We start from the raw sequence: 6,901 nt of genomic DNA on the forward strand, positions 1-6,901 counted from the left end.
TATCTGAAAAACAGTGGAGTTTTTTTTATCCAAGCACATCTGTATTGTTTTCAGTGTGAACAGCATGAAGTCACCCTTTAGAAAAACGATACAGAATTAAATGGATTCATATGTCAAGCCAATATAGAATAAAATTACTCCGTTTGAGCATGCCTAAACTTCAGAGGCTGTAGGCTGTCATAGCACTGAGTTGAAGCAAAAATACTCATACAAAATTCACATTAACTCCTTAAGTTCTTTTCCCACAAATTCTTTTACTTCTTTCTGTCCATTTAACAATTTTTCTAGAAAGCTGTTAAAATGAAATTTTAAAAATAATTCTATTATTCTGTTTATAATATTCTAATATTCTGTTTATAAATACAAGCAATCCTATCTTATTTAACTTACTAATGTAAAAGAAATTTTGCTAATAGCAGTGAGAAAATGGATTAGTAAATAGCATGGAAAAATGCAGCCAGAATTATTTGGGCTAATGCAACTTTTCAAATTACCACACATTAGTTGCAATGTGATAACTGATCACTGCAAGCTCCTAGCCAGTTCCACTGGCAACACAAGATACAGTTGTTCCAGCTCTGAGTTTACATTCTTTCACAGCTGGAAATTTTTGAAACACATTCATTCATGGGTATTAGCACGCTTTTTGATTGTGTCTCCATGCACAGAATTTAATTTAAATATAAAAAGCTATGCAACCTATTTATATCATCAGAATGATTTACTATGGAAAATAGAGTTACCAAATGTCTCAAATAATCATAGAATCATTGAATGGCTCAGGTTGGAAGGGACCTTAAAGATAATCCACTTCCAAACCCCTGCTGTAGGCAGTGTTGACAGACACTTGATCAAGCTGCCCAGAACCCCACTCAACCTGTCCTTGAGTGCCTCCAAAGATTGGACATCCTCTTGAGTAAAAAATTTCTTCCTAACATCTAATCTTATTTCCCCTTTTAGTTTACATCCATTCCCCCTTGTCCTATCACTATTAGACTGCGCTAAAAGTTGCTCTCCTTCTTGCTTGTAGGCTCCCCTCAAGTCCCAGAAGACCATACTAAGGTCTCCCCAGAGACTTCTCCAAGCGAAAAAATCACAGAACCACAGAACCATAGAATCGCGGGGGTTGGAAGGGACCTCTAGAGACCACTGCATCTAAATCCTGCTACAGCAGGCTCCCTACACTAGGTCACACAACCATGTGGCCAGATGGGTCTTGAACATCTCCAAAGGAGGCTTCACAGACTCTTTGGGCAGCCTGCTCCAGTGCTCTGTCATCTTCACTGTAAAGTTCTTTGGCATATTTGAGTGGATCTTCTTATAATCCGGATTTTCAGCATTGCTTCTTGTTCCATCACTACACACCACTGAAGAGTATGGCTTCATCCAATTGCCTCCCAACCCTTTAGATATTTATAAATACTGATCAGATCCCCTCTCAATCTTCTCCAGGCTTAACACTCCCAAACTTTCAGACTTTCCTCATAAAGGAGATGCCCCAAGTGCTTTATGACCTTCACCTTTCTCTGCTGGACTCTTTCTAGGAGATCCCTATCTTTTTTGAACTGTGGAGCCCAGAAATGGATACAGTTTTCCATATGTGACCTCACCAGGGCAGAGTAGAACACTAAAACATATGTAATTTATTTTTGCTAGGGGAAAAACAAACAAACAAATAAAAAAAAACCCAAAACACACAAACAACAAAAAAAAAAAACCACAACAAAACAACACTTAACTGTAAATAAGTGATTTTTTAATCTCCTACAAGTGATCCAGACACTGAATACAAGCAAATACCAAATTCTCTCCTTCAGTTAAAAAAACATCCTCAGTTATTTTCCTCATAAAATACATCTTGAGGTAGTTCTGGAACATCACTGTTATTGGGTTTCATGCCAATTTTGTATATAATTTAATTAAAGGTTTTCCATATGCATCAATTGTGTATTCTTCTATTAAAGGACCAACCATATTTCAGCTCTTTTTAAAATGAAGAAGATAGACCCTTCTTATAAAACAGACCTCCTACTCCCCTGCCTTCATAAGCTGTCCCTACAAATCTTCCAATTTCTTTGTTTTTAATCTGATCACACAGAATTGACTGTAAGTGATTCTGATAAAATCTAACCAGTGCCTTTCTGTGTGTCATTAACACTTCCATCATTGCCAGAGATATCTTTCCCTATGCACCCTTATATCACATTGATCATTTTCACAAATACTACGCATTTTTATTCCACACTGATTCTCCTATTGATTAATAAACCTGTTTATGTATGGTAAAATAATTCAGCCAAAGTGCTATGGTGACATAGACGCTAATGTTTTTGAATTAATTCAGTATGGGAATTAGAAAATTTCTTATCATCTACATAGACTGAATCTAAAACAAATTTCCAGAGGGAAGAGAACATGTAGTAACAGCCCAATGACTATTTTAACTTCGAACTGAAAAATGTAATATGGTCATCTCTGATATGAGAGAAAGAAAACCAATGATCCAAAGTCCTCTTTTTCATTCAGGGATGAAAAGCAACCACAAGAGGTTGGGAAAGAAAATGTGAGTCAAGAGCCTGTTCCCTTGTAAAGTGATGGAAACCACATGGGTCAAAGGGGTAATTTTGAAAGTGAAGAAGTGACAGAAAGGCAGGCAGGCTTGAAACCTGTCTCTTTTCCTCCCATTAAAATTCTCTCACATGTGAAAAAGAGAGTACTCTGTGGTATAATACACTCTTCCATTTAATGGTGACTTCAGGCACCTTTAATACCTAAACCTACAATATGCCCTGAGCTTGCACCTCTGCTAATAATTCAGTGCCTATTAAAAATTATCCAAACCTCAGTTCATGGCTGCTTTCACATAGGATCTATGACATCTCAGCTGTAACTTAAGCTTCAAACAGAAGAAGCATCATGAAATACTGTAAAAATATCTAGCTGTGGAAGAAGATTCTTTGTTGCCTTTGACAGCATGAATACTTGTATATTTATGCAACAACATGTATTTTATGTTGTTTGCAATATTTTACAAGTGCTTTACTATGAATAAAAATTTTATATACTACTTCAGTGCTCTGTTCTATGACAGCTCAGTATATCAGAGTAAGATATACTTGAGTTTGCAGTAGTTCACTGTATGTAGTAGTTCACTATATATGCTATAAATGACAGATTGCTCTTCTATTTCGCATTAATCAAAATACTTAGTTGAGTGGTAGAATACAGGTATTTACAGCAGCATTGATTCAAATACAACAGTACATTTGCAACAGTACATTTGATTTCTAATTGGACATGTTGCTGAAAACCTGTGAACATCTCTTCCCCTAAGTATTCCCAAATATCAGTTGAAACAAATGGTTACTCTGAATTCTGTGTGTTATGTTTAACCATTCCTCAAAAAAACACCAGAGGCTTTTGTCTAACACTGTAATGGAATTTGGTCACTCAAACACTTCAGTATATTTAGTTTCTAAACCAAATATAGAAAACAACCTTGACAAACAGCAATATAAACTTTATAATTTGAAGTACAGATAATTTCATTAGCTCTATACATAGAGCAGCAACACAAAAAAGTTATTTAAAACAATAAAAATGGTATGTATGTGACTCTGATTTTCTGAGTACGTCCAAACCACTTAAATAAAGTGTATGAATAAGACAGCCACTTGTGAATTTAATATTCCTTTTCAGTAGTGAAATGATCCACATGTATGCGCTGTTTCATGCTCTGTACATTTATAAATATTTTACTCAAAGATGGCTTTGTTATTGTTACGAACACTCAGTGCAAAGAAAGAATCAAGGGAATACCAAATTTATTCTATTTATAATTAGGAAGATGATCGCACTAATTAACTGAGTTGGAGTTTGGAGTATGGAGTTTCACAACTAAAGTAATTATATAGGAAAAGCTGCCTGAGGTTGGACTAAGCACTCTCCAATTAGTGTACAGCACAACCACTGTACCAGACAAAAGAGCACAGTGAAAAACAAAACAATGTTCCTTAAAACTCTTCATTAAAGGGGGACTGTGAGCATGAAGCTGTTTTCCACAGTCTGTTGGACAAGTAGCTATTAATTTCCACTTGCATCATTTCAACTTTTTTTTTTTTCTTTTAATCACTGTAGTGGTTACATTATCTCTCACCCTTGCAGGTTACCTCAGCAAAATACTCCATACAAAAAAACTTACTCTGCACGCAGACTAGCCAACCAAATAATCACAACTTTATGCTATATTTCTCTGTTAAGATCGGATCAATTGCATTCCCAGATTAACAAATTGTTATGCTACTCTTTCTGAGTGAAAAGAAAATATACCATTCACATTGCAGTTCCCCTGATTCATTTTTATACTAAGTAAAAAGGTTTCTAATGAACCACCCTTCTTAGGAACTTTGTTCTTTTCTACTTTGCACTACTCATTCTTTCTACATATTTCCTTTATAGTGATAAAAATTCATTTTGGAGCAAAAAGCACCTTGCTATATTATCAGTATTTTTTGCAAATGGCATCATAATCCATGCACAGTAATTTAACATTATAGCGTTGTCCTCCTGTCCTGCGGATTTTCCTTTATCAATAGATTAATTTGCTAATTTATCTTCAGCAGCCACATCAAATGACATACAAGTCATTTATTCCTATTATTCTATAGCTATTATTCCTAGCTATCCAGATTCCAATGGCTTTAATAACAATACTTTTTCATGACAGCCTTACTATGGCAGGCCTAACTACATTGACTACATTTTTACACTCTCCTTTCCTGAAAAATTACTAAAAATTCCAGAAAACTTTGGCCTTGTAGACTGAAATTGGTGGGCCAACAAGTAAGACTGTATGATTTAGCTGTTGTGTATCACTGCTTCCAATTCCTTCATAGAAGATATATTCTGCAAAGCACAAGAAACACATTTGTGGTCGCTTATCCAAATTTCAGAATCTTTAATATTTGAAGAGTCTGCTCTTCAACAAAGGAGATTACACCAAGGGCATTTTTAGAGATCACTAATTACTCCAAATAAGCCTTACATTAACGCTTTCTTTCAAATATTTTGTATTAATTAATGTATATTCCAGTACAACGCTACAAATCAGTAGATGAACAATAAAGTACACGTGAACACAGAGATCTGAATGGGAAGTTACAAACAGATTTTTCACATTTCCTGCCTTTGTAAAGGAAAGCTTCTAGTGTTGAAAGTTGATTAAAAAAAAAAAAAATTAAAAAAAAATTAAAGGATACTCCCATTTGATCTTAGGAGCCAAGGTTTGGAGTATGGAAAAACATGTATCTGGACTTTTCAGAAGCAATTCCAAAGCAGCAGAACTAGGCAAGTCTAGAACTAGGCAAAGACAGGATTTTGTGCATTTGAGCGCTATGTTTGTCTTCTGCTCTAAATGTTGTAATGAATGCACAAATCTTTTCCGGTCTTTTAGCTAGGAGATGATATCTCCAGCTGATTAGAACGAAAAACTGTTATAACTTTCTGTAACACTTGGCAGCCTGGAGTGACCCCATCCAGTTCTTAACATTTTGGTCTTTTGAAGGGTAACGTGTTGCATTGCCAAGCAGGAAAAAACTCAGAACTGAAAATCTCATTCTTTAATTCACGCTCCTTCGGTGGACTGGTAGTAATTTCAAGCTCCCTGGAAAGAAAGTTCTGAACAGTGCATATGAACATGTGTGTGTATGTCAGAAAATCCATTCTTGTAATGCATTTTATGTAAGATGTACAGCATTGACTCATTTTAACACCATTAACAACACTGTTTTCTTTTATTGCCCACATTTGAGACAGAGTGAATCAATGCAATATTGCACATGGCCATCATAAGACATTATTTGCTTTGCTTTTTATCAATGAAATGTGGCAAACAGTTATACTACGATAGTTATGTAAAGTTTTATTTAATCCTTTATTAACATTAAAGCTATAAAAATCTTCAGATTTCATTTATATACCTTAAGCAATGAAACAAAAACATTTCTGTTACCATCACATCTCTGGAATCAGTCAAATTTAGAACACAGTACTAAAATTAATTGCACCAACTTTATTTTCAATGGACTTACCTATCGCGTGAATTTCAGGTCTCTGGTATAAGTAGCATTAGAGTTTAGTTAGCTGCAAGAGGTTTGTGGATACGTAACAAATTTAACCATTTACTCTGTTTTTAACATCAGAAAATTTAATATACAAGCTGACTAAATAAAACACTGATTTATGAGGTAAAGAACAATCTGTATGTTACGAGTAATAGTTGAGCACAGAAAAACTTAAGGCACACGCTGTGCAAATGTACACACATCTGGAAAGAAAAGGGTTGTTTATGAAATCTCTTTGAGGACTCAGAACCTGCAATTTAGAATTACTGATACATTTGTAACTGCTCTGTGTTTACAATCCACATGCCCCTTCTTTGCTCACTGCTAAAATAATATGGCTCTTGAAAATAACTACAACAAATCTACACACACTCACAGTCTCTATTTACAGATGATTTTTTCCCCCAGGTTTTGCAGCTGTTGCTTGAATTCAAGTTGCACCAGGCACAACATGAATGCTTAATCTATTATACCTGACCTGGGGTTTTATCTGCAAAGTTCAATGCGGCCAGCTCAAAGAAAGTGTCAGACTGTGGAGGGGGAAAGGGGGGGGGAGGATTCTCCAAAGGCTGTGGACTATCCTTAAAATCAAAGCACTCTGCATACATCTGTGGTTAGGAAGAAGGAACCCAGCTAAGTTCCCTGTTCCTTTTCCCGACAGGAACAGCTGCGAGGATTCTATTTCCTTGCTCCTTCAACAGCGAGTTGAAAGGGACCCGCGAGAATCATCGTCTCGTGGCTCCACGCAGGACTTTTCAGCTTACTCAGGCTTGTAGTTT

The sequence above is a fragment of the Lagopus leucura genome, unplaced genomic scaffold (genome assembly GCF_019238085.1).
Source record: "Lagopus leucura isolate 7727_CA_CO unplaced genomic scaffold, USGS_WTPT01 Super-Scaffold_73, whole genome shotgun sequence".
NCBI classification, from domain to species: Eukaryota; Metazoa; Chordata; class Aves; order Galliformes; family Phasianidae; genus Lagopus; species Lagopus leucura.